The 27,978-nt window shown below is 42.1% G+C and overlaps 1 protein-coding gene and 2 long non-coding RNA genes across 3 annotated transcripts in view; 2 read left to right on the forward strand and 1 right to left on the reverse strand.

Annotated features, from left to right (window-relative positions):
* The window catches only part of LOC135913576 (GTP-binding protein Di-Ras2), a 432,585-nt gene that overhangs the window by 373,995 nt on the left and 30,612 nt on the right, over nucleotides 1–27,978 (reverse strand). The window lies entirely within an intron of this gene.
* Nucleotides 8,900–12,644, forward strand: LOC139049736 (uncharacterized). The gene is made up of 3 exons (XR_011508548.1): nucleotides 8,900–9,026; nucleotides 10,125–10,235; nucleotides 12,591–12,644. It is a non-coding gene; the product is annotated as an uncharacterized lncRNA (long non-coding RNA).
* LOC139050072 (uncharacterized) lies at nucleotides 23,074–27,955 on the forward strand. The gene is made up of 3 exons (XR_011508774.1): nucleotides 23,074–23,181; nucleotides 24,835–24,908; nucleotides 27,934–27,955. It is a non-coding gene; the product is annotated as an uncharacterized lncRNA (long non-coding RNA).

Genomic DNA, 27,978 nt, shown 5'->3' on the forward strand with positions numbered 1-27,978 from the left:
CATGCAGCCTGTATTACAGCAACACAGCACTTCTTGAATGGTGGCTTCCACGCAGCCTGCATTACAGCAAAACAGCACTTCTTGAATGGGAGCAGCCACTAACAATGGTCAGCCACGGGCTCACTCAAACACAGCCTGTGTAAAAGCCATCATTAATTAAGAAAAGCCAGCCACAACTATGCTCAAATGCAAGAGCAGTTGCTTCCGCGTATAAGTGCAGTCTTGGCTGGCTTTTGTTAATGACAGTCTCAATTCAGGTTGTGATAGAGAGAGGCTGTGGCTTGTTGTTGTTAGTGATGGCTTCCATGCAGCCTGCATTACAGCAACACAGCACTTCTTGAATGGGAGCAGCCACTAACAATGGTCAGCCACGGGCTCACTCAAACACAGCCTGCGTAAAAGCCATCATTAAGAAAAGCCAGCCACAACTATGCTCAAATGCAAGAGCAGTTGCATCGGCCTATAAGTGCAGTCTTGGCTGGCTTTTGTTAATGACAGTCTCAATTCAGGTTGTGATAGAGAGAGGCTGTGGCTCGTTGTTGTTAGTGATGGCTTCCACGCAGCCTGCATTACAGCAAAACAGCACTTCTTGAATGGAGCAGGCACTAACAACGGTCAGCCACGGGCTCACTCAAACACAGCCTGCGTAAAAGCCATCATTAAGAAAAGCCAGCCACAACTATGCTCGAATGCAAGAGCAGTTGCTTCCACCTGTAAGTGCAGTCTTGGCTGGCTTTTGGTAATGACAGTCTCAATTCAAGTTGTGATAGAGAGAGGCTGTAGCTTGTTGTTGTTAGTGATGGCTTCCATGCAGCCTGTATTACAGCAACACAGCACTTCTTGAATGGGAGCAGCCACTAACAATGGTCAGCCACGGGCTCACTCAAACACAGCCTGCGTAAAAGCCATCATTAAGAAAAGCCAGCCACAACTATGCTCGAATGCAAGAGCAATTGCTTCCGCCTATAAGTGCAGTCTCGGCTGGCTTTTGTTAATGACAGTCTCAATTCAGGTTGTGATAGAAAGAGGCTGTGGCTCGTTGTTGTTAGTGATGGCTTCCACGCAGCCTGCATTACAGCAAAACAGCACTTCTTGAATGGGAGCAGCCACTAACAACGGTCAGCCACGGGCTCACTCAAACACAGCCTGCGTAAAAGCCATCATTAAGAAAAGCCAGCCACAACTATGCTCGAATGCAAGAGCAGTTGCTTCCACCTGTAAGTGCAGTCTTGGCTGGCTTTTGTTAATGACAGTCTCAATTCAAGTTGTGATAGAGAGCGGCTGTGGCTTGTTGTTGTTAGTGATGGCTTCCATGCAGCCTGTATTACAGCAACACAGCACTTCTTGAATGGGAGCAGCCACTAACAATGGTCAGCCACAGGCTCACTCAAACACAGCCTGCGTAAAAGCCATCATTAAGAAAAGCCAGCCACAACTATGCTCGAATGCAAGAGCAATTGATTCCGCCTATAAGTGCAGTCTCGGCTGGCTTTTGTTAATGACAGTCTCAATTCAAGTTGTGATAGAGAGAGGCTGTGGCTTGTTGTTGTTAGTGATGGCTTCCATGCAGCCTGCGTTACAGCAACACAGCACTTCTTGAATGGGAGCAGCCACTAACAATGGTCAGCCACAGGCTCACTCAAACACAGCCTGCGTAAAAGCCATCATTAAGAAAAGCCAGCCACAACTATGCTCGAATGCAAGAGAAGTTGCTTCCACCTGTAAGTGCAGTCTTGGCTGGCTTTTGTTAATGACAGTCTCAATTCAAGTTGTGATAGAGAGAGGCTGTGGCTTGTTGTTGTTAGTGATGGCTTCCATGCAGCCTGTATTACAGCAACACAGCACTTCTTGAATGGGAGCAGCCACTAACAATGGTCAGCCACAGGCTCACTCAAACACAGCCTGCGTAAAAGCCATCATTAAGAAAAGCCAGCCACAACTATGCTCGAATGCAAGAGCAATTGCTTCCGCCTATAAGTGCAGTCTCGGCTGGCTTTTGTTAATGACAGTCTCAATTCAAGTTGTGATAGAGAGAGGCTGTGGCTTGTTGTTGTTAGTGATGGCTTCCATGCAGCCTGCGTTACAGCAACACAGCACTTCTTGAATGGGAGCAGCCACTAACAATGGTCAGCCACAGGCTCACTCAAACACAGCCTGCGTAAAAGCCATCATTAAATAAAGCCAGCCACAACTATGCTCGAATGCAAGAGCAGTTGCTTCCACCTGTAAGTGCAGTCTTGGCTGGCTTTTGTTAATGACAGTCTCAATTCAGGTTGTGATAGAGAGAGGCTGTGGCTTGTTGTTGTTAGTGATGGCTTCCATGCAGCCTGCATTACAGCAACACAGCAATTCTTGCATGGGATCCGTCATTAGGAATGGTCAGCCATGGGCTCACTCACACACAGCTTGTGTGAAAGCCATCATTAAGTACAGCAAGCCACAACTACGCTTGAATGCAAGAGCAGTTGCTGCCGCCTATAAGTGGAGTCTTGGCTGGCTTTTGTTAATGACAGTCTCAATTTAGGTTTCAATAGAAAGAGGCTGTGCCTAGTTGTTGTTAGTCATGTAGCCTGCATTACATTAACAGCTTCTTGCTTTCTTATTACAAACATCTTGGTGTCATCCACCACAAAGCCAAAATTACACAATGCAAAGAACAAAAATTATGAAATACTAGTTAAATATATGAGCAAATAATTTGTTTTCTTTTTGAATGAGCTATACGCATGGTAACTTTTCTTCATAGCAATTGATCATTCCATTCCAAAGCAAATTGAGAGTTCCACACCATGTTGTGTTGCACTTACAAGTTGATATTGGCAATGTGACTGCATGCCACCATACGAAAACCTTTGTGGAACTCTTAGTAAACAGCTCCACTGTGAAATTTGGCTTTTACAGCTGGTATATGCCCATGGTAACAAACCACCGCTTGAAAACCCTATATGGTATATTCTAATAAACACAAAGAATAGGACATAAATGTGCCGAGAAACAGCACCATTATTGGATAGTTTATAAGTGGAAGAATATGGCAATCAGGCACCATGTAGCACTTAATTTCTCTTCACCTCTCAAGCTGTCGAGGTTCTGTAGCAGTGTGTCACGAAGGATTAAGAAACTGCATTGCAAAAAGTAACATGCCGAGTTTGTAGACTGTGCTGTTGGAATAGCCTATAAAATTCCGTCATCATGTCGCAACATATACTTTGGCCAGACTGGCCGCTGCATTAATGAGCACCTGGAGGAGCATCTGAGCAGTCTTTACTGACACAAACGACCTGGCACCTAACAGGGTATTGCAAGATGTGCACCTGGCAAGCTCGACTCAAAGGTACATCGATATGGATCCAGGGTACTCCTGCCCAATAATTGCCTGTAGCGTTTTTTGTAGATTACTTTGATCAGAATATGCTTGCGCTTCTTATGTCTGGGTTCCTGTAACTAGAACCGTGACATAATAAAGGTGCCAGTTAAAACTATGATTTATTGCTGCTGTTGTTCTGCACAACATTGCATTTTGTTTACTAGAAACTTCTGTTTGATATCACTCCCTTGATCTTTGCGATGTAATGGCAGTTTCTCCACTCATGCTTTTTATGTCTGGAATGTATTTTTATGTCTAGCACACTTCTATACCTACTTACAAAGATTAAGGAAGCTTATAAAAACTTTTAGAAGTAAGTATAGAAGTGTGATGTACTGAAGATGTTGGTTGACAGTATTGCCAATTGTCCTTTCTCTTTGTGTCTTCCTGTTTGCACTAAGCATTGTTATGAATACGCATGAATTAGTTCTTCAATGCATCCTGCTGAGTAAAAGCACTGCAATTACAGAACATAGTTGACAAATGAAAGCAACCAAATATGCTCATGTTGCACTTCAGTAATGCCTTTTATTTGGCACCTTTTTTGCTGTAAAATGCAATACAATGCATTGTACATCCATTTCAATGCATTAATGAGATTAATGAGTAGAAGCACCATTTCATCAACTGCACAAGTCACCACAAAAGTCTAACATAAGAAAATACTTTAAAACATGCACAGTTGCTCACAGCTGTGTAATGCTTATATGTATATTCTCAATGTGAACTTCATCTGTAATGCGCACTTTCAGGGCACTTACCCCTATCACATCTCTTTGAAGTCTGGCTGGGTACAGTTGACACTAACTTTGTTGTTTTCAATTTGTCCGCTTGAAAAATATAGCATAACTAAACTGATTTAAGGTTGTCCAAAATGCGTAGTCATCTTTGTAATAAGTATACTTCGTCATTCTGCTTGAATTGAACTAATTGCATTTGTTTATGCGTTGTGTGATTTACTACAAACCAAATTAGGTGACATCTGAATCCAAGCTGGTTGGCCCAACAAAATATTTGGAATTAAATGAAAATGTGGCAAAGAGGAGTGTTCTTCGCTAGTTCAAGCCACTTGCAACACCGCTCTGTATGTTCGTTTGTCACTGGTACTTGGTTACAAGACCTGAGCTGCCTATTTTATTCTCTTGTTAGAAGTCGTCAGTCTGCACTAGTGAAGAAAGCATAGCGAGGGTTGACATAGTTTGTGTTCCTCACCTTGTAAAGGTACAGTGGGTCAAAAAACACATGTGCAGTGTCTTCAACTATGACATTGTGAGCCGTGTTTTCCACGACAAAAGCATGCATGTGGTCGTCAAAATACTTTGTTTCAAAAATTGAACTGAAAAGAAAATATTTCTGGTCACAGGACACAATCAACACAACCTGGGCAAAGTGTGGAAGGTCATCATCTGGTACAAAGAGTGGCAGTATACAACCCACATTGATTTTTCTTTCACACACTTTGACAGAAGTCAAACTGTTCACATCTGCCATATGCATGTCAAGCTCATGCAGTCTGTCCTTCAAAAGGTCTGGTAGTGAGTTTATGTCCATTCTTGCACTACCTGTAGTAGCCACAGATTCTAGTGGTTGGGTTAATGAGTACATGAACTGCATCTGATGTCGGCGGCTCAGGGTTCCACAAATGTTCTTAAAGTTACGAGTTTTCCTTGCAACTGTTTTGAAAAATTGATGTTTTGCCTCAAAACGCATACAGGACAACTTGCACAGAGGACCATACAAAAGAATAAGCCTGGGGTAATGGATCATATAGTGCATTTTCGGAATGATTTTTACATTTGGAAAGGTTTCTCTAAATGCAATGTAAAAATCATCAATGAGGACTTGCAATTGCGCAGCTGCACCACAGCACAGTTGTGGTGCATGTACAATGTCAACAATTGCACGCAATGCAAGGTACACATCATATGCAGCATTTCCCTTTGCAACTACACCGCCCAGAAGCAGTGAAAAGAACCGAAAAAAACAAAGCTTTTCAGCAGCAGAACCTTTTATGGCTGATGTGCCAAACACTGAGTGATAGGACAGAGGAGGTAGTCGTGATTTTTTCTCCCCTCCTTGCAAGGGAAATGAGCTAAGCCTCTCATTTAGCTGATCAAGAGTGAACACACGGCATGACATAATGTGGCGCAAGATGTGTTTCATGGCAAACGGAATGACTCCTTCGAACAGGTCATGCATAACATCAGGCGGAAGGCCTTTCGTCACATCAAATGACTGAAGTGAACTTAGACAGCTTTCACCACTGATGCCATAAACATTGCTGAGGCTTGAATCAGTCTTCAACAGATTAATATGTTGAGTATGCATTTTCTGTGTTCGAATGATAAACTCTTCTTCATTCCACTTCTCACTGATGTCCTCTTTCTTTGCCAAGCAGAAACGGCAGATTGGCCCCGATGAAAAGCATTCTCGGAAACCGCCAATTTGATGGCTAGACAAGTTATCTCCACAGACATAAAGAAGAGAGCCTTTAACGAGTTCTCCATCAATCGCAACTCCTTGGGATTCTAGCTGCCGTATGTCCTCAAGTAATGGTTGGACAATTCTGTGCAATGTGAATCTGGCTACAGTGGAATTTTTCACAAGAAGAACAAGGTGCTTGCTGTCAACTTTCGAGCGAAATCGGGGTGGCAAGTTTAGAATTGTTAGATATCCAGCCAAGACTTTGTGTTTTCCACGCTTGCTTCCAATGGGATTGCAGACTTCAAATTCATCAAAGTACAGCTGTAGAGCAAAAAGTTTCTGATTGCTGGCATTCTTGAACAAGCAGTGCTCCTTGAAGTACATGCCATCAGACACATCCTGTAGAAGAGTTGAAGAAGGTTTGCGATTTGTTTGGAAAATGTCATGGGCACTTGAGACAGCCTTTAATGTTTCCAAAATTGGAATGTATTCATAGCTGTCAGAAGTACCTTGATCTTCAAGGTGTACTGTTTGTGGAGGAACAAACGTATGTGAAGTTTTCCACCAGTTTTCTCGGCCTGTTTTTGTTCTGAGCTGCTCAAGTTTTGTAATAGTGGTTGCATTGAAGTCTGCTCTAAATTCTGAAATGAAGTTTATCATATCATTCGCAACTTCATTCAAGGTGCTCTCGGGTAACTGCCTGCCTTCTTGCCACTTTAGTAACAACGAAGACAGAACCATAGGACACTGAACACTGCTGTCAGGAGTGCCAACATCAACACGCTGACCACTGGTGTTAAAAATAACATCCAAGCACGCCTGTTCAGCTGCTTGCCCAACAGGCTGGGTGGGATAAGTTTGTAGTGTTTCTTCGAGGTTGTCAGCACGGGGTGCCAAGGATGCATCAGCTGTGGTTGTCTGGAGGAACAGATGATTGTGGTGACGGCTGACATGTTTACGGAAGGAGCTATAAAGCCCATAAGTTTTTTCACAGCCTTCCAAGTCACACTTCCAGTTGTCCTCCGTGCCATGCCAAGTGCAGAAATGACGAAAAAGAGATGACAGGGAGTGGGTCCTCTGGTGGCACCGGTTGCAAGCATATGTGTCCATGCGTGATGTACTGGCTGCAACACAAGATTACTGAATAAGCGTAACTTCCCCTCTTACGTAACTACAAAAGCCATAAAATGATCAGGCAGCAGCTGCAGCAATCCCAATAAAGAAGGCCTGTTGTTGAGGCCTGTTGGATTTTTGAATGGGATCCAACTTGTTCCAATTAGACATCATAGGAGGGCCAAGCTCCAATTTGGCTTCATGCAAAGTCCAATTAGTTCAAATTGAGCATCATGAAAAGTTCAGTTGGTTCCAGTTAGACATCACTGGAGGTTGCATGGTATGACAATTGGTCCCAAGTGGACACAATTGATGTGTAATATTGTGAAACAGCAAAGTAGTTTATACTAATATTAGCAGAATTATAGTGTTAGTTTTCTAGTAGAAGATCTTTGTATTTTGGTGTGATCATTGGATAGAACAATTCAGCTTTCCATCAAGATAAATATCTCTCTTGAAATTTTACCTATTTCTCATGAACCACTGGCATCACTTTGTCAATTAATTATTGCTTACATATATAGCACCTGACATCTCTCTCATATAGTGAAATGGTGAATATTGGTTGTCAGCGAAGAGAATTGTCACAGTGTGTGTTCATGCATGAACATGCTTCTCGAAATGAGTTTCGAGTATATCGGTATTATGTTGATGTGAGGGCCAATCTGGGTTTCATTTCTTTTCCAACTTTTTTTCCATGATGGTCCCAAAGAGTCCAATTCAGAGGCCAATTGGGTTCGACTGCGCTAAAAAAAAAATTGGTCCAATTGTTCTTGTTGGATTTTTCCAATGGGCTTCCCAAAGCAGAATTGCAAATATCTAATTAGTTCCGAATGGAAATTTCCAATTCGTTCGAGCAATTCTTGCTTTTTAATACTGGGATGCCATTTGCAGATGTGGAAGTTGATCTACATATAAAAAAAAACTCACTATCTTGGAGTCATTTCAACGCCAAGAGTCGGATAAAGAGAATGACAAACAAGAATGTTATTTGTAGTATAAAAAAAAAAGATCAAGACGACCCCCCCCCCCTCTTTCTCATATGCCGACCGACAGGTGCTGCACTGCACGTGCAGAGAGCCCCACAAGAAACCAATCAAATGTTTATGAACCACTGCATCTAACTTACCCTCCATCCCTCACATTTACGTGCGAGAACTCGGCAATCACGCAGCACAGAATCACATCGATATACGATGCCGTCGATCGTTACTGCGTGCTGTAACAACGGAAATTTCGATACGCTGCTGTACCAATAGATTCTACATCATGTACGTCGAGCTTTTTTGTCTGAACTGAACGCAGCAAGAATTAACGTCAGCTCAACTGGCCGCCCGGTTAACAAAGTTAAGTTAAATTAATTACTTAATTAACGAATCATTGACACTAATCAACGAATTAAATCATAATTAACGAATCAAATGACCGGTTCGTTGATTACTTGACGGGATAATTACTTGCTTAAGTGATTAATTACATTTGTTAAATTTTCAAGTTGACCAATTTTTGAAAATAAAAACAAATAAATATCAGGCCCTATATTACAATTTTGCTTCCAATAGTCACTATTTTCTAACTTTTTTCTCTCAAATTTAACAAATTTCATTAAGATCGACCCGGTGGTTATCGCAGAAAAGCATTTCTGCGTTTTACATGCATTTAAACATGCGGAATCAGAGTTTGGCCCGAACTAACAAAGGGAAGAATTACGGAAAGAGGCCATCATCGACAATTTCAACAAATAACTTGACCCATAAGTTCAAAGGCAGACGACACTCGAAATTATAAAAACGACAATCGAAACCAAAACACCAGTTTCGGATTGCGATACTTCTCGCAGGCGGCGCTGTGGTAGCGTCATTTCGCGGTTTGGCGCCTATATGCCAAGTCCCTTGATATTTTTTGCTTTAGATATAGGAACTTTAGGCGCCCCTTTCGGTTCGCGCTGGTGCCCGCCACTTCCTCGCGCACTTTTCAGTGCGGTCGTACAGTCATGGCAGGCACAGTTTGCCTCGTTATCCTGGAGGATGGCCAAAGAAAGAAGATTTCGCTGCCAAACGGCGCCTACGCCGAATTGCTGTTTGCTTTACGCTCTCTGACCGACATCAATGACACCACTCTGGTAAGTAATTTTAATGTACTATACAAGTAGCGGGAACTGGGCGAGTTGGAATATGTTCCTGATCTATCACCGCAAGAACTTTGCCTGTATAGTTCGTTGCGCTGACAGATCATGGAAGTAATCTTAATTTAACTTTTGTGTATTGGTAGACGCCGGTTCTGTTAAAATTGCTGCAATGTTGGCATAACTGTGTTGGCGCGCTTTTCCAGTGTGGCCCGCGAAACGTTAATTCCTGACCCGTTTGCTATATAATCCAACTCGAAATTGTCGCTTTAAGAGGCTTTTTGTTGAATTACTTGCGGCTCCAAACTGACGGAGAAGTTCGTCGTGAAGGCGCGCTACTCACAAGCGCGGTTCGCGCTTACTGGCAAACTGTTGGCGCGCTTTGCGGGTCGTTGTGTCCCAGTTGAATTATTTCTAGGGCTGACTATTTCAAAGCACCACGGTATATCTGATATACTCAATGGAAGACAGTATGTGCTGCCTAAAGCGAAATTATCTTTCAAAGTTAAGCTTTTTGTAGTGTAAAGCGGAACACCTGATTTATGCGGACTTCATTTTATTCTCCTTCATTCCTTGAGCTTTTCTAACTTGTGGCGTTTCTTACAATATTACTCTTATTTTGAATGACAACTATAAGGAGTAACCTGCGCAGTTATATGCGTAATTACGCTTAGTAACTTATTACTCAGGCGCGCGAAGTCTTGTTGCGGCTTAGGATAGTTTTTACACTAGCATACTTTCGCATTACGTATTTTCATTTTGCTCTTTCATAAGCTTGCAGCAATATAGGAATGTGTTTACGAGTGTGTAAACAGAGCATTCTTTACTTGAATTTCAATTCCAGCATTATCCAAATTATTGTGCTGTTGGGTGGGCTTTGGTTGCATGATTTCTAGCACATGTTAACAGCACAAACTTTATACAGATAACTTTGTCCCACATTTGATCTTGCACATGTGTCTAATTTTGGAGCTCTTGAATTTTCGCTGCGGCATTGTATACATTCCCCCTTGATCATATTAGACTGTTTGTGAACATGGACCATTCACCTCGGAAGGCTCGTTTCTTCATTATAATGTTAAATTTATCTGCCAGGTCCAGATGTACGACGAGGAGCTTGAAGATTACGTTGACTTGGATATGCACAGCAACATCCAAAACAAGGCCAAAATAAGATTGGCACGGAGGATAGCCCCTGAAATGAATGTGAGTACGGTTACAGGTTGACGTAGTTGGCATCAAGTGAAAAGGGTCATAATTGTTTAATGGTTTGATAGTTCGTACATAACTTTCAGGAGAGCAGCCAGCAAGCTAGGATGGAGAACCATTAAAGAAGGCTAGAGTGCACTAGTAAGAGGCAGCAGGGATTGCAGCATACTAAAACTGATAAAGCTTGCACACATAGCAGCAGTTGTTTGTAAGGTACATGTAAGAATGTTAAAAAATAAACATGTTGAGGTTGTATAGAAAATCACATTTTTTAGTAGATGACAATGTCTTGTTTGCCAGCATTTTGTATCCATTAGATGAAGGGTGCAAAATGGTGCGCATACACAGAGGACATGCAAAACATGGCACTTGTCTTGCCTTTCTCTGTGTATTTGTCTCAATTTGCAGTTCTCTTCTAATAGCTATGTTTCGCAAATAGCCAAAGAAATACTTCAAAGAATCCTGTGCCCTCTTCACTCAGCTTTCTGCCTCGCTTGCTGCCTGGACACCTTAAAGCTGTATCAGGCATTGGAAAATGCCAGGCTTTCTACATTGCAGTTTTGCAAAACAGAAAGCTGTTTAGGCACAATTAATTTTTCAAAGGACTGACAGGTGATTTTTAAGGACAGAGATTTTTATGATGCAACAATAAACTCGTCCTCAGAAGTGTTTATACCTCCAGCAGTTGCTTCCGAAGGTGCAGGAAAATTTAATAAGCAATTTTTTTTATCTGAGCAACCCTAAAACACATTGCCCCCATGCTAGCAACACTGAAGAGTAAGAGCGATGCCGTTAACCTGCCTCGTAAATTGGGAATGCAGAATGATGAGTGGGTTTCACTACATAGGGTTTCTGTCGTACGTCATTCTTTTTTTTTTCAATGTGAAGCATTCTTTGCGAACTTTAGCCGCATTGAGTGTGTCTATCTACCTATCTAGCTTCTATTTCGGTGGGGCTGGTGGTGTCAACCAACTTGAGCTGCTGGGTATGTGCTCATGGTCTCGCTGCCGTGTGGTCACAACATTACTGTCAGTCGAGCTGCATTATCCGACTCTCGCATCTGATTCTCATTTACTACCTGTGCTGAACCAGACGACCTGCGCAAGATACTGGTATGTCGGCTGCAGAACAGCGGATGGTGGCTGCCTTTGCACGAACAGCAAATTGATAGCAAGTTTTCCCCCTCATGCACGCTATCAGCTCCTGCACACAAAGAAGCTCTTGGAAAACTGAAGCTTCGTCAGGAAATTCATGAACTTGTACATTGCGCTCTTTAGAAGTTCACTTGAGCAGCTCTAGGATCGTGTACCACAGAGGTACTACTTGCTGCAGAGAAAGGGGATGTGTTTCCATGATTGAGCAACGAGGCAAGCCCACGTTCTTTCTGACCCCCAGCTTGTCTGAACTCCACAATGAGCGTCAAGTAATTGAGAGAGTCAAGGAGCTGGTGGAGGCACACCACCGCAGGGTCGACGCTATAGCCAGCTACCTACAAAATGCATCGCATGACTTCGATTCCCACTGTACGTGGGATCTGCATAGTTTCTTTTAAATGGAACCAGCATATCTGCTTACGATCCTTTCACTTGCAGACAGTTTCGTGTCTGAAGCCATGCATACTTTAAACTGGTTGCATGAATGTGTAACATGAATTTACTTTTACTGAAGTAATCCAGGCTTCATAGCATGATTACAGTATAAGGATATTGAAAAAAATTACAGAAATTTCAGGACTGTTATCTGGCTGTTACACCGATGTGCAGGCGTCCAGTGAAAAAGATTGTTAAAATAAAAATAAATAGTGTTAGCAAACCGCATGAAAAGTCGAAGAATGGAAAGGGAATTATACATACATCATAGCAGTTTCAATGGTTTGCAATTAAGGCATGTTAATTGAAATAATATAGTATAATATAGTAATGAGAAATAATAGGTTATCAGAAAATTGTAGTATTCTGTTTTAACTGCAGTATTAACAGAGCATTCACCTTATGAATACTTACATGTAGCGTGAACAAACAAGAGCAGTCACACAGTGCCTCCAGACTTGCCTAATGCGTTTCCATATATTGACTATGTGCGTAGCTCGCAATATTCTACATGTCCTTGCTATATAAGCTCAGCCTTGTTCTATAAATAGCTCACTTGAGCTGTAAATATAGGTTCGAAGTGGAAGTATGTTTAATGGGTATATGCGTAATGAACACCCACTATGAAGACCTTGACTTGGAAGTGGTGGGGGTGTGCACAGTTAAAACAGTTACTTTACTGTCTTGACAATTCGTTCATTAAGCTACATTGCAGTGCCTCATGTTTTCCGTTTGAAAAGTTAAATATATGTGCATCTCGCAGCGTGCAGGCCCTGCGTTTGCTGTTCGAGGTGGAAGCAACACGGAAATGACTCAGTCTAGGTAAATTATTAGTACCGAAAGGGAAAAACCACACATTTTGGGATGTTAGTGTTTCTTATTACTATTTTTTTGGTTACTTAGCTATATAAAGCAATCTGTATATTGCCTTGCACTGCTGTTACAGAATGTGCAGAGGAGGTTCAGCATGTACAGTCTGTGCCGTTGGAGAAGGAGAAGGACTACTTAGATTTTGTACTACCCTCTTTTGACCATTACGAGGAAGTGCTTCGTAGAAAGGTCCCAATTAATTGTGCAGTGCGACGTGCCATTATCAACAAACTGTTTGCAGCTTGCTTCAAGATAGCTTGGTGAGCGCTCCATTATGCTTCTATTGCTTTCAGCTTTAATTCGGTATTTTGACTACTCAATGACTCAACCTTTCATCATAAGTGTTCAGCGTTGCCATAAGATGTTGGTCGTGATATAGTTGCACAGAATACACTACCTGTGTGATAACGTTTTCTGCTTGCTGTAGTGCCAGGACACAGAAATGCTTCCAAAGCAAGCAGAATCTATCTAAAAGTATTAGTGCACCATTTAACACTGTTATGATGATATCAATTGTCACGTACAGCGCATACATAGACGAGGGACAAAAAGGATGACGTAGACAAGCCCTGTCCCTCGTTTTTGTCCCTCGTCTATGTATGCGCTGTAAGTGACGATTGATACCATGGAATACCAGCTAGCCCGTACCCAAACCTTGCTTCTGTTATGATGAGCCCAGAATTCGGTCTTAAGTCTGGGAAATGTTCTAGCTTGCTTGCCCTCCTTGAGGTAACTGCCCTCCTTTACGAGATAACATCCACCCTATGACCCCTGCTACATCCTGAGTGGACACTGGCAACCAGCAGGCCACAAAGAGGAGGGGGGCACTGATGTAGCAACATGACAATGCTGCGATGGCACCCACTTCACCTGGTCCAGAATGTGTCAACACCAATTGGCACTCAGTTTTTTAAAGTGCTTGTAACTACTAATTGCAGCATCAAGTGCAGATTTCAGAGTGGAAAAAATTCCGAATTGGTGCTCAAGGGGCCCTAAAACACTTTTCTAACTAATTGTAGAATGATGTCACTGTAAAGTATCATCAGCCTGGTTACGTCCACTGCAGGGCAAAGGCCTCACCCATACTTCTCCAACTACCCCGGTCATGTACTAATTGTGGCCATGTTGTGCCTGCAAACTTCTTAATCTCATCCGCCCACCTAATTTTCTGCTGCCCCCTGCTACGCTTCCCTTCCCTTGGAATCCAGTCCGTAACCCTTAATGACCATCGGTTATCTTCCCTCATTACATGTCCTGCCCACTGCTGTAAAGTATGTTGCCTAGCAAATCTTGTGCCTCAAAATTTGTTGTGTACTTCAAGCATAAGTAGAGTTAGAGGTATTGTTGCACTGATGCAGTTTTCTCTCTCCTTTCATGTCCACTAGCATGCCAGAAGCTACACAGGGGGCTAACAAGGCCTCGCGCAAAATTTGGGAATTTAAAAATTTTTTTTTGTGATGCTACTTTTGGTTCAGCCGTGCATGACGCACTCTCAATGCGAGATGGGCACTTGTGCTTAAGCTATGTCATTCACAGAGGCTAATCAGAACACAGTTGTCAGAGCATTGCACTGGTGAGAGGACACATTGCAGCACCCTGTCGTGGCTGTAGTATCTATGCCATGCTGCTACATAGCTCTGGTGTGATCTCCCACAGTGCACAGCAGACGCAGCTCCACAAAACTCGTGTGTAAACAGAAGTACAAAGACGAAAAATGTTTTTAGTCTTTGAGATCACTTCCATGTGTATTTTGCATTTATTATACTTAAGATTAGCATTTAATTAAAACTGGCAAATATTTTGCACTGGTTTTTCTTGGGAAAAAGAATACAAAATTGCCCATTTAATAATTGTATGATTATTTCACCTGATGTACAGGTACCCTTCTAGACAGTTGTACCGCGTAGCTGCTGAGAGGCTTGTCAGTGCATACCCACACCTTGCTGACAGAGTTGGCAGCGGAAATGGCCTGGTAAGTTTCATACATCCCATACTGTCACCATATTTACATTTCTAAGAAAGAAATATCATTTCTACCTCATATGGACAATTCGACTGCACCATGTATCTGCACTTCTGAGCTGCCATGTTATATTATGGCTGTTGATTCTCGTGGTCATGTAGAGATGATCAAAGGGATAAACTTTATGTTGTCTGGTGTTTTACTTTGTGCTAATAATGACGTGTATGTTTCAGTTCATCCAAAACTTCTCCTTTGCTACAGATAAGCTTTTACAAACAGTGTTCATAGTTTGTCATGGAGTATGGTCATGAAGGAAAAGAAATAAGTGACGGGACTCATCTGGGAGTTTAATCTGAGCCCAGCATCAAATTAAACTGTTGCACCATTTCTTCAGCAGCTATCTGCCTATCAGAAAGCGATACGGCATCAAATTATGATTCATCAAGTAGCAACAGTTGGCCACTTCATTTTTCGCCGTTGTGGCCTGTTTGACTGCATTGAAATTGCCTGCACCATTTCACGTCATAGGCTGCAGCATTGTTATTGTACACTGCAGCCAGGTTGGCATGTTTTCATGGCATTAGGTCCGTTTAAATGCAAAAAGTGGATCACTGTTGGGGCTTCTACCAGCTTTATGATGCATGCTGCCATCATTGTTTTGATGCCCTAGGGGTGTTCTGCAGCATTCTATATATATACATATATTCTGCGGGAACTAGACGTACGCTAACTTTTATGTTGTTATGCCTATTCCAAGTTTATGGCGTGGATGTTGCAAACTTTATGGCCGGACCTTCTGTTAATAAGCAATTATGTTCGATGCATAAAACAAACTGCAATTATGGTCATACTTCTATGTGTATACAGGCAATACCAATAAACTTCTAAGTACTTTTAACAGTAGTGATATGTTTCCAATTCTTCACAGGACTCCTGGGTCGTGGCATTAAGAAACAAATTCAAGAACATGCGTAAGAAGGCAGAGAATTGCTCCGAAGAAATGTTGGCAAAAAAAAGGCACTTCCTGGTCAAGCGGAAACAGCAGGTGGCTTCTGGTGAAGCTACAAACAAGAAGTTATGCCGCCTTTTTGTGAGTTGCAGCTGAAAAGCTTTCCGACATTTTCCAACAGTACTATGGTCGAGCAAGTGCACTGCCATTTTGTGGAGCTGTAAATTGCTTGAAAAACTGAAAGTGACAGACCTAGGACAGTATACAGTCGCCGACCGTTTATTCGGACCTCACGGGGACTGCGGAAATGTCCGAAAAAGCACATTAAGGAAAAAAGAAGTTTCATTTCCACGCACTTATTCAGGCTTGGCAGTAAGCTTGAAGAAATTGTGAATGTGCCATTGCACGCTGTTCCATGTACACGCAATCAGATATGCTTAAATCTCTGAGAGGGTCGTACAGTCACTATAGGCAGCTGAAAGCACAGTCACTGCTTGTACTCGGAGTCATCCGGTGGTGTAGCAGAAACCTGACGAATGATCTTGCCGTCGTCGAGCTCTGCACACGTCAGTACAGCAGTGTTAGCACCTGTGAAACTGCCAAATGAGATGGCGTCCAGAATCGCAATGCAACTATTGCGCAGGTCTGGGCAGGATATTTTCGGTGTCAGTAGGGAGCACATCTGAAGGCGACAAGTCCTAGGCCTCCCGGCACCCGCTTGCCGGCATTCCCCAGCGCAGTCTGCGCGGGCACTGTCGGCGCCATTAGACACTTAATGTGATGTTTCCCTATGCCGCGTTGGATCATCACTTCTACACAGCATACAAAGCAAACACCACCATGCTGACACCAGTTGGACAAACGAAAAACGTAACCTATTCTCACCGTCGTGCACAAAGAAGAAACAAATCAGCTGCTAAATTATCTTAACATGGCTTACTAAGCTGAGACCGGAACTGCTGTAGCCACTCTATAGAAGCAGGCAGAAACGATGATGATGAGCGGGGATTTGCAGTAGCCACTTCATGGGGCAGCAAGGAAGCTCCGTTCAAAACAAATATGGCATTCAGCAAGTCGAACCATGCACTGGTCAGAGTCTGTGCATGGTGCTCTCAATCGACTTGGCTCAAGGAGTGTCCGAAAAATCAGACGAGAGGTTGCAAGGTGTTCGAACTTTCGGCAGTTGTATACTAATTATACATTATGGTCTATGGGGAGAATGGCCGTGCCGCGAAGCAGACCGAATAATCGAGCGTGTCCGAATTTTTGGACTGCAAGTCCGAGAAATCAGTCGGTGACTGTAGTATCATGCAGCCAGTATTTCCAGGCAGTGTATAAAACCGGAGGTCACAGGGAAATGAGGGAGGGGGCTTGCACGGAACACATGCATGATAGAGTAATGGCTTCTCTCCTCTACACAATGATACCAAAGTAAAGGAAGTGCAATTGCAAAGATCTAAGCAGTAATAGTGCAACATCTTTATGTTGCAGGTGGTTTAGCAAGTGACCCCTTTTGCTGACCGAACTGAAAGACCTTTCACACGGGAATCCTGAAAATTGTAACTGACACAAAGAAAACGCACCTTACAAATCGCGTAAAGTTCCAACTTAGAGAGGGAAAAAAATATATTTATGATTTCATAATTTATACTTTATTTGCAGAACGTTGTTCAATGAAATAAAATAAATTTAGTTGTTTGCACAAGCCTATAGCATGAACAAGAAAGGGTGAACCTAGCTTTTCAACGAGAGGCGCAAGAAAGGACATTTTTGGTTATCCTTCAGTGTGTCTCATAACAGTAAGCTTCTTTACGAATTCAGCCTGTGCATACTTTGCTACATGCTAAACAGGCAGCCAAGTGTATTTTGTCTTACATGCAGTTATTCTCTATGTTAGTGGCAAAATTTGAAAAAACGGAAACTTCGAAAGTGAGTTTGTGCATGCAAATTAAAAAAAAATCAATCATGTTCATTGTCATTCACATTTCCCCAAGGTTATCCACTGCGATCAGTTATGTTATATGCAAAAGCATAGTGCGTTATCTTGTTCTGAGTGCAAAAGAAAGCCATGAATAATGTATAGGCTATGGTGACCATTGGCATCTCCTAAAAAGTTGCATGTCAGGTCTTATGATGGCTTCCATTTGTTCCATGAACTAAAAAGCAGTCTACAGTGATGCTGAAGGACTGCAGGTGTTTTCTTATACATACACACCACAGAAATAAAAATTAAGTTTGAGTTGGAGCCATTTGTTTTAGTGTAAGTTTGGTTCACATGATGACCAAAACAGATTTCATGCATCTCTAGTCAGCTGCTGTTCTTTGACTTTTGAGTGAAAGATTAGCAACTATTAGCTGCATCTATTGAAAAGCATTCGGGTTCCTTCTGTATTGCTGCACGTTGCTTCTTAGTCCATGTAACATATGGAAGCAATAATTAAACCTAAATAGAATTTTCATCAGATTTACCATTGGCATACACATCACTCGGGCTTGGGTTTAAAACACTTATGCCATATCGCAGTACGACACTAAAGCAGAGGCTGCGAGGCACTGATAAATGCAGCATATGCACCATTATTGATTGCTTAGCTTGTATTCAAAACAGCATACTCACTGTTCCATCTGTAGAGAGTTAATTTAAACACACAAAATTTGTAAGTTAAACTTCTGACAGTAGGTGGGGCACGTGCCTGTGGCCTGTGTTCTGGTGCTGTGTCTCGGCAGGGAAGCCAGGGTGAGTGAATATAGCAGGTCCATTTGCACATTGACAGGCTAAAGAATCAACATATAAACTGTTGAATAATCAGATAAAGGGACAAAGAAGAACCAGCTATGTGGCATGAATTGTTTGCTGAACCTATATGCAAAGAAAAAAAATTGACATGAGCTGAGGATTGACAGGGAAGCCATGCCAAGCCAGTGTGGAATCTGCACTTTGACAGGTATTGGAATTAGGGAACTTTTTCAAAGTTCTGAATTGGGAGAAAGTGACGACAAAGTAAGCTGTAGCATGCAATGTCTGCTGTAACATACATGAAAAAGACCCAAAGGGATGGAGGAGCAGTCAGAAAGAAAGGGGAAGGGGCCATTAAAAGGGTTAAGCAAGGCAAGATTACACGTATATCATCATCAGCCTGGTTACGCCCACTGCAGGGCAAAGGCCTCTCCCATACTTCTCCAACAACCCCGGTCATGTACTAATTGTGGCCATGCTGTGCCTGCAAACTTCTTAATCTCATCCGCCCACCTAACTTTCTGCCGCCCCCTGCTACGCTTCCCGTCCCTTGGGATCCAGTCCGTAACCCTTAATGACCATCGGTTATCTTCCCTCCTCATTACATGTCCTGCCCATGCCCATTTCTTTTTCTTGATTTCAACTAAGATGTCATTACCTCGCGTTTGTTCCCTCACCCAATCTGCTCTTTTCTTATCCCTTAACGTTACACCTATCATTCTTCTTTTCATAGCTCGTTGCGTCGTCCTCAATTTGAGTAGAACCCTTTTCGTAAGCCTCCAGGTTTCTGCCCCGTAGGTGAGTACTGGTAAGACACAGCTATTATATACTTTTATCTTGAGGGATAATGGCAACCTGCTGTTCATGATCTGAGAATGCCTGCCAAATGCACCCCAGCCCATTCTTATTCTTCTGATTATTTCTGTCTCATGATCCGGATCCGCCGTCACTACCTGCCCTAAGCAGATGTATTCCCTTACGACTTCTAGTGCCTCGCTGCCTATTGTAAATTGCTGTTCTCTTCCGAGACTGTTAAGCATTACTTTAGTTTTCTGCAGATTAATTTTTAGACCCACACTTCTGCTTTGCCTCTCCAGGTCAGTGAGCATGCATTGCAATTGGTCCCCTGAGTTACTAAGGAAGGCAATATCATCAGCGAATCGCAAGTTACTAAGGTATTCTCCATTAAATTTATCCCCAATTCTTCCCAATCCAGGTCTCTGAATACCTCCTGTAAACACGCTGTGAATAGCATTGGAGATATCGTATCTCCCTGCCTGACGCCTTTCTTTATTGGGATTTTGTTGCTTGCTTTATGGAGGACTACGGTGGCTGTGGAGCCGCTATAGATATCTTTTAGTATTTTTACATACGGCTCGTCTACACCTTGATTCCGTAATGCCTCCACGACTGCTGAGGTTTCGACAGAATCAAACGCTTTCTCGTAATCAATGAAAGCTATATATAAGGGTTGGTTATATTCTGCACATTTCTCTATCACCTGATTGATAGTGTGAATATGATCTATTGTTGAGTAACCTTTACAGAATCCTGTCTGGTCCTTTGCTTGACAGAAGTCTAAGGTGCTCCTGATTCTATTTGCGATTACTTTAGTAAATAGTTTGTACGCAACGGACAGTAAGCTGATCGGTCTATAATTTTTCAAGTCTTTGGTGTCCCCTTTCTTATGGATTAGGATTATGTTACCATTCTTCCAAGATTCCGCTACGCTCGAGGTCATGAGGCATTGCGTATACAGGGTGGCCAGTTTCTCTAGAACAATATGTCCACCATCCTTCAACAAATATGCTGTTACCTGATCCTCCCCAGCTGCCTTCCCCCTTTGCATATCTCCCAAGGCTTTCTTTACTTCTTCCGGCGCTACCTTTGGGATTTTGAATTCGTCTAGACTATTGTCTCTTCCATTATGGTCGCGTGTGGCACTGGTACTGTATAAATCTCTATAGAACTCCTCAGCCACTTGAACTATTTCATCCATATTAGTGATGATATTGCCGGCTTTTTCTCTTAACGCATACATCTGATTCTTGCCAATTCCTAGTTTCTTCTTCACTGTTTTTAGGCTTCCTCCATTCCTGAGAGCATGTTCAATTCTATCTATATTATACTTCCTTATGTCAGCTGTCTTACGCTTGTTGATTAACTTCGAAAGTTCTGCCAGTTCTATTCTAGCTGTAGGGTTAGAAGCTTTCATACATTGGCGTTTCTTGATCAGATCTTTCGTCTCCTGCGATAGTTTGCTGGTATCCTGCCTAACGGAGTTACCACCGACTTCCATTGCACACTCTTTAACGATGCCCACAAGATTGTCGTTCATTGCTTCAACACTAAGGTCCTCTTCCTGAGTTAAAGCCGAATACCTGTTCTGTAGCTTGATCTGGAATTCCTCTATTTTCCCTCTTACCGCTAACTCATTAATCGGCTTGTTATGTACCAGTTTCTTTACCGCTAACTCAATAATCGGCTTGTTATGTACCAGTTTCTTTCGTTCGCTCCTCAGGTCTAGGCTAATTCGAGTTCTTACCATCCTGTGGTCACTGCAGCGCACCTTGCCGAGCACGTCCACATCTTGTATGATGCCAGGGTTAGCGCAGAGTATGAAGTCTATTTCATTTCTAGTCTCGCCGTTCGGGCTCCTCCACGTCTACTTTCGGCTATCCCGCTTGCGGAAGAAGGTGTTCATTATCCTCATATTATTCTGTTTCGCAAACTCTACTAATAACTCCCCTGCTATTCCTAGTGCCTATGCCATATTCCCCCACTGCCTTGTCACCAACCAGCCTGCTTCTTGCCTACCTTAGCATTAAAGTCGCCCATTAGTATAGTGTATTTAGTTTTCACTCTACCCATCGCCGATTCCACGTCTTCATAGAAGCTTTCGACTTCCTGGTCATCATGACTGGATGTAGGGGCGTAGACCTGTACAATCTTCATTTTGTACCTCTTATTAAGTTTCGCAAGAAGACCTGCCACCCTCTCGTTAATGCTGCAGGCTTGCTCTTCAGAAATATTTACCTCTGCATTCTTGTGGTTTTGCTGCATCATTTCAGTTACTGCATCTCGGTAAAGCCAAATGAAAACACCGTATAAACACGCTGGCTTGCCCATCAATAGTTCAAATTCGAAGGACTACTCAGTGGCGTTCAGTTGGACATTAGTGCTTTCGCATTCACAACTTGTAAAAAGGGCTTGATTTTCTTTGTGTTTCAGGATTGCAGTCATCTTGTAGCATATGGGGAAACTGCCGAGTCATTGAGGCTGCACAATGAATGGCTACAAGACAATGCTGGCTGCCAAGATGAAGAGGCAGTAAGGCCGAGGCTGCTTGCAACAGCAAGAGAGAGGCATGATCAACTTCGCAGCCTTACGCTGTCAGATGCTCTGTTGCTGTTCCCCTTTCTGGCAACTGAGGCATCGGTATGCTTTAGCAAGAGCTTTTGTAATCTTTTTTGTTTTTGTTTTACTGGCTTCTTAGCTTTAGGTTAAGGCAGCGGCTTAAGTGTTTCAGTCAGTAATTCTGGCATTTTTCTTTCAGGACAAAGCAAACAAGTGTGTGTATTGCAGTGACAAAATAACATAGGATAACAAAACTGAGTTGTATTTTGGGATGAGTAAGCTTAGCAAACTCTTTTGTAATGATAAAGTAATCACAAGAGCACAACCATAAGATGCTCAGCATATGAAGTGTGTAGAATATATGCATCAGCATAGTGCTATAAACAAGGTTAAAACAATTTTAATACAGTGTTCCACCAGTCACATTTGTCTTCAAAGATGTGGTACAGTCACATACCAATGATTTATACATGTTCATACAGCTTCAAGGTACTGCCATTCGCCCAATGGGCATAATTTATATGGAGAGGCAATGTTTTAGATGTCTTACAACTCACCGGTTGACTTAATTGAAAGGTGCCTTTATTGCTGTTGGTTGTGTAAGAAGAAAACAGGGAAGGCAGAGAAAGCATAGTGGAAACTAATTGCTTGATTGAAATGCGGAAGTATAACAAAAAGGCAAATGAAAGGAGCGAAGGACAACAGGTACAGTAGGGAGCCAAGTTATGTGTGCGTTTCTTCAAGACTACAATAGTGACTATTCTACCATTCACTTTTTTTGGTTCACGGCGCACATAATGTGGTGATAAGCCCTTCTTTGGCATTAATTCTGCCTGTCGAGAACTCTTCTATGCAATGAGTGAGAAGAATGAAGTGACCCAAGGTGCTTGATTGTGAGTTACTGCTATAAAAGAAAACACTCAATGAATATAGATGAACTATGCGTGAATAATTATTTCTTATTTAAACATACCACTCATAAGGCAGTTACAAAAAAAGTGGACTAAAAGACGATTTGCTACTTGTTTATTTGTCCACTTTCATTTCCCTTTTTCTTATCGCTTCTATGTTTGAATCAACCATAATTTACCTGGCTTTCTTGGTTTCTTGACTGTTTTCTTATGCAGTAACTAACAAGCAATTTTAAATTCGACAGTATGCTGATGCCGTACGAAGGTTTATTGGCTGGTTGCTTGCTCCTAAGCTTATGTACTACTATGTGGTGCCTGCTCTAAGAGGTGTTTGACATCTGCTGCCTTGGCTGTCCTTGCACAATTGGTTCTCGCTATTGCATTAGTTTGCTAGTAGATCAAAGAATTCTTGAACATTCTTTTCTTTCCAGCTTCTCGTGGAGTTTGACCTACTTTTCTAAAGAAACGTGATGGAGGCAATGGAGAATGGCTGCAAGCAGCTTGGTTACACTATTCTGAGCTTTGGAGAGCCAGAAGAGATTGTGGCATTTTCCGAAGTGGGATCCGGTAAATATGTTTCTATGATGACGCTCTTAAAGGGCAACTCGCATTTTTTCAACTATATTGTAACATTGTCATATTCAAATGGCATTGGCAGTTCTGTCACCCGTAGGATGATTTAGTTTGCTTAGAAGTTCACCAGTAATTTTAAATAACCAATAAATGAGATACCGAAATAGGTAGCTGCTTCATGTGACAATAGATCCTACACCACCATAATGTAAACATGCAGTACATGTGGTGCTAACGCCAAAGAAGCCAAGCGGATCATTTCTCCTGACACAGGGAGCTCTTACAGAGTTTCCAAACTAGGCAGTGGCAATTTAAGTGAGGATTCCAGCCACAGTGACGGTATTATCTCTGATGTCACAAACACAGTGGCCAGTAGAAAGTCGCGAGTCAAGAATGCAACCAATCTTTAAAATTCATCTTCAGCCGTATAGTTTGGTACAGATACTCAGAGGGCAAAAGAGAACACATATTCCAAATTTTATTAAAATCAGTGGACATAGAAAAATCGCCGGTGTTGCCCTTAAAGGGAGTTCAGGAATTGTTTTTTGTGGGGTGATGGCAACTGCGGTGGTGGTGGGGTTGGTATCAGGTATCAGAAAGTCGCCAATGCTGGTTGAATTGAAACCTTGAATTTCTTTTTACTTGTACTTGTCAAGAGTTATAAAGCAAGTTGTTTTTTGTATACCTTACTCAACTATATTTGTGCTGCTTACCTAAGCCAGCAATGGGCAATTATTATGTGCTTTCTCAGTTCTCCAACGTAGAGCTGAGTTAACCTAAATGAGCTAGTTAAAGGGCTCTTAAGTCACCTCTGGCTTTTTTTTGCACATTGTATAAACATGCACATCGCATAAGTCATTCTGTAATGACCATCTTTGTGAATGTAGCAATGCTATGCTCTGCGAAGAACCCCAAAATTTTTAAAAGAATCTTGTGCTCTTCTCCCGGCTTTTCTGCTCCCTCCTTTGCATGCTGTATTGCACGCAGGGTGTTGTCACAACCCTTACTTTTCGCTGCCCTGCATGGAGTTGGTGGGAATATGCAGAGAGAACAGAGTGCAGTGAGGAGGGTAGCAAAGGCCTGTAACTTTGCTAATACGGAACCTTTGAAAAAATTCTGGTTGTATGTTCATTGTGAACACTGCTGCCACTTCAACATTTTTGAGATGAGTGGTTTAGCGGTTGTCTAATGTGATGTTCTGAATTCTTTGTGATCTTATTCTGAAGTGTTGTAACCATAGTTTTCTCTACAGTTAAAAAATAGGATGTATGTATGTTTCGATATGTGGAATATTTGGCAGTATGTTACGAAACCTTGAAACATGAGGGAAAGCATCTAAAAGAAATGTTAAAATATGCCATAATTCTAAGGGTGGAGCAAGCGCGCGAGTTTTCAGCACATACCATTTCTTCCCGTTTCATTGAGCAGCAAGCAGACGAAACTAGACCCACAGTCATTGCTACTGGTGGTAATCATCCATTGGAAGATTAAAGCACAAGTTATTTCACTAGTTATGTGTACCTCAAGTGTTTATCACAGTAGATGAATTACCCATGCAGGGCTCTGAGGCACTATATAAAAGCTGTAAGCTGTTTGGTGTGAAAGGTTTCCTAAGCATTCTACAATATCTGATTTCTTTTTTAACAGAGGATGCTGTTCTGGCAGTTCTGCAGTTTGTAGCAAAGCGCTGCAAGGAGCCCATAGATAGCATCATTACGCAGGTGAGTGCCTGTAGGATTCTGACTATCAAGATGCTTCTGTTGCATTTATCATTCTGATTGGCTTTCTGTTCACTTTGTGTTTCAGTGTGCTTCATTTGGCTATTAAAATGAGTACACAGGAATTAAAAGCAGATTGTTTATTTCTTATTAGACTTGCACGCAAGGACGGGACGTCGAACGAAGAAGGGACAATATGCGCAAACTTCAGCTGGTTTTTATTGTGACAGCGACATATATATACGCTTCCACAATCGGAAAGAAAAAAACGGGATGGCAAGAAAACAAGCAAAACCATGTGCAAAACTGCATAGCCACTAGTGAAACCAAACATCACTGTCATACCTTTTCACCGCCCAGAAGCAATATATGTGATATATATGATATAAGCGATATATGTGAGAAAATAATATCGTGCATCTCTTAAAGATAGGATAACACCCATTGCATGACTTGCAGTGTTCTGCCATGTGGCCTTCGATGCCTTGCTTTACCTTGCGGTGATGTTCTGCTAGCCTCGTTTACGTATCGGCTGGTTTGACCGATATAACACTTGCCGCACGTCAAGGGAACCCAATATACTACACTTTCTTTGCATGCAACGAACTCGTGCGGTGTTACATCGGGCGTTATATCGGTCAAACCAGCCGATGCATAAACGAGAGGCTAGCAGAACATCACCGCAAGGTAAAGGAAGGCATTGAAGGCGACATGGCAGAACACTGCAAGTTATGCAATGGGTGTTATCCTATCTTTAACAGATGCACAATATTATTTTCTCACATAAATTGCTTAACCAGGGAGATAGTTGAAGCCAGAGAAATTCTTTGGCATGATCAGAGTTGTGTTAGTGCCCCATCTGTAGCATTAAGGGATAAGGAAGTGAGGTTTCTGGGCGGTGAAAATGTATGACAGTGACAACGTTTGGTTTCGCCGGCACATGTGGCTATGCAGTTTTGCAGCAAACCTGGTTTTGTTTGTTTTCTTGCCATCTCATTTTTTTTCTGATTGTGGAAGCGTTTATATATGTTGCTGTCACAATAAAAGCCAGTTGAGTTTGCGCATATTGTGTGTCCCTTTTTTGTTTGACGTCCCGTCTTTGTGCGTGCAAAACGCTAATAAGAACCATGTACAACCAACTCGCCCAAAACCTAATGCTTTTGTTTATTTCCTCTAACTGCCACAGGATACTTTTGCCAATAGGCATCATGCTTTTAAAAGACACTAAAGGCAAATATTAGGTCAAGCTGAAATGATAAATTAGAGCTCAAGAACATTTAAGGCCTCACTATTATCTTGAACGAAGCTTTAGTAATCGAGAAATTTACGTAAGGGCAAGAGACGATCAGACTCCCCCAGGACATTCAAGTACTAGCCTGATGACAACGGCACTCATTATAACTGTCACTAGTTATCAACCACTTGTAATAGATAATTGTATTGCAATGTAAGATGAAAAAGATGTCCAGTTCTATTTCATATTTAGAAAAAGGAAGCCCTGACAACCACGCGGGTGGTTGAAGGGTTTCATTTTCTCCACTCTATCGCCTGTATTTTCACATTCCAGTAGTTATCGTGTAGTGCTGAGCTGGTTTTGCTGGCTCAAGAAACTGGCGTACTGCGAGTAGTAGAAAATGCCACATCCACACCACTTGACCAAGAGCAGCTGCAGCAGCGAATCCAACACTCTCTCTTTGCTCTGTTGCTTCTTGGCTGCGTGCTTGCGCTTTCTGCAGAAAACTGTGATGTCTGTTGGGCACAGTTTTACTCACCGATGGCAGTAAAGGGCGGTGACTGCGTATGCAAAGTCGCCACTTGCGGGCTGGTTATATGAATTGCGCCAAAGGCATCCGAACCCTTCAAACATGATTTTATCTTTTCTTGGCACGAAACAAGTGCAGTGAGGTTTCTGGAATTATATTTTGACAATCTACATTGACTTAGTATTTGCCTCTAGTGTCCCTTCAAGTACCGCATGTTTGTCGGGGGCATGAAGGTGGCTATCTTAATCTTAATGAAAAAGTTGTAATCAGTTGTCTGAGTGTCATGTACAATGAGACCATTGTTTTCTATGCAAAAGTATAGAACTGCCTGGTGAGCCAGAACTGCCTTGTGCAAATTTTTACGAATCCACATTTGGTTAAGTACTAATAGAAAAGTATTGTAGCTATAGCTCTAAGAATATTTAGCGACAGACTACATGTCAGTTGCCTCAATTGCAACTGATTACCGCAGAGTATCACTGCTACAATATCAAAAGGAAGAACGAAGTGTTGCATATTAGAGATTTTTCTTTATTCTTATTTGAATTTATGTAGTGCGCGGTTTCAAAATTTTGCCAACCTGCTGCCATGAAAGTTTGAATTTCGAGCAAGTATCTCTTCCCTCAACAGCACTAAATGTCCCACGAGAGGTGCTCAAGTTTGGCCAGATCAGTAAATGACCTTTATGATAAAATACTCTTCAAAAAAGCAGTCTGACTTTCCTAAAATACGTTTATTGGCTTGACTAAAGCAACCTTAAAAAACAAGTTGCATTATTTTAGTTTTGGAATTGGAAAATGAGAAATGTGGCTGAATAAATGGTTCCACCATTGCGACACATGCGGTCTGTATGTGCTTGTAGCAGGTTCCTTTACGGCACAAAACGGAATCGAGGCTTTTGACCTGTAGTCTATTGCTAAGTATTCTTAGAGCAGTACCCACCATCCTTTGCTTTGGGAGCCAACCAAAATGTGAATTTGGAAAGATCTGCAACAAGTACTTTAACTCATTAGGTGCTTATATTTTCTTTGTGAAGCCAAATGTTTCTTGAAAACTAATTTTGTCCTCAGCACTTAGGCAGCAAAAACAAACGAAAGAATGTCTTTTTTATCAGGATAACAATAGTCACTGGACATGTCCGGCTTTCTCTTAAACACCCAGTACTCGCGTGTGGGTCTAAAGCGAAAATGTTTTTTTTTGTAGTTGGTTCAGCGTTATTGACTCTAAAAGACATTACACAATAGCATTCCTTTTTTTAACCTTAGGAAGAAGCCCCGCTGACCCCGTGTCTGGTGTAGGATGAAGGATTT

This window comes from Dermacentor albipictus, chromosome 9, assembly GCF_038994185.2.
Source record: "Dermacentor albipictus isolate Rhodes 1998 colony chromosome 9, USDA_Dalb.pri_finalv2, whole genome shotgun sequence".
Classification (NCBI taxonomy): Eukaryota; Metazoa; Arthropoda; class Arachnida; order Ixodida; family Ixodidae; genus Dermacentor; species Dermacentor albipictus.